Here is a 1,374-nt window from a genome sequence, read left to right on the forward strand (position 1 = left end):
CTCCAGCAAAGAGGACTCGGCGAGCCGCACGGCTTGTTAATTAGTGCCCCTGGCCGGGCCGGGCCGCGCGCCCGCTCCTCCGCCGCTGCCGGGGAATCTGACGCCGGCCGCGGCCCCGGAGAGACGGGAATGCCACCGGGAGAAAGTGATCGCTTGGCTGCGCCGGTCGCCGAAGCCCGACCCCAATCCGGGCGGGTGCTGCCACCTGCCGGCCGGAGCGGAGGGTGCCGCCGGGTCTCGGGACCCGGGCTTGAGGGGGCGGGGGACATGCTCGTGCTCTATCCAAGGGGCTCCGGAGCGACCTAGACACGCAGTGATGCCCGAGAGGAAGTAATATTCCTGTAAGGCCGCCTTGGGCCACCAAGCCTGGGAAGAGGAGGCCGGGATGGCGTTTTCTCCACACCTTCCTGACTGGCCATCCTCTGACATTCTTGCATCCGATTCGGTATACTGGGGCAGGGAAGAAACCAACTCGAGCTTTACTGTTTGCAAAGGGTTTCCGTGGTCCTCCATTAGATTCTTTGATATAAACATCATGAAGACAGGAGGTCACACAGGTAGGAGACAGAGCCAAATGGGCCAGAGGAATCCCAGGTCTGCTCCCTGCCGGCAGGCCCTGGGACACAGAGGGCAGACTTCTGAACCTTGGCTCTGACCCAAACCAGATCATCCCTCTGGGCGGGGAATCAGAATAATCACTATGTTACCTCTGGGTGTCACAATGCAGTGGTGTCAGCAAGTCACAGGTCTTCACGAGGAGCCATCTTCTCCATGACTGGGGTAACGGTGCTAGGAGGGGTCCATACCCTTCCCTCCTTTCCCCCCTTTCCGGGTCTCAAACCACAGAAGCAGCCACCCTCTGGCGTTCTCATCCAGCCCTGGACCCACTCTGCAGCCTCCTTGACCAGCCTCAGCCCCTCCTAGGTTTGTAGTGAGTTAATGAGCTGGTCTCTAAAGGATGCGCAGCTGGGGAAAAGGGGGCGCTGAATATGCCCACCACGGCAGTCACATTTGTCACACTCATTTCTGGCTTTAATAGGCTGCTGGCCACAGCATCAACACATCAGCAGGTCTGCTGGCTCTGGCAAGAGGAAGCTGATGTCCACACTGGTCTAATTGGGTTGGGGAAGGAAGATGGAGTACGTGGATGTGAGGCTGCCCTAGCACCTCCACTCCTCTCACACAGGTACGTTAGGACCTGGCTGAATCCTCCTGGATGAAGTCAAGAGGGCGACTGTACCTTCTAGGGCCGGGGGAGTGAGGGGCCCAGGTCTTGGTGTGGGAGGGGGCCACGCTTAAGCCCACGTGGTATGAGCAGAGTCTGGGCACCTCAGTTGGTCAGTGATGCTGGGGGTACAGTGGCAGCATGGGGCA

The sequence above is a fragment of the Ovis canadensis genome, chromosome 11 (genome assembly GCF_042477335.2).
Source record: "Ovis canadensis isolate MfBH-ARS-UI-01 breed Bighorn chromosome 11, ARS-UI_OviCan_v2, whole genome shotgun sequence".
Lineage (NCBI taxonomy): Eukaryota > Metazoa > Chordata > Mammalia > Artiodactyla > Bovidae > Ovis > Ovis canadensis.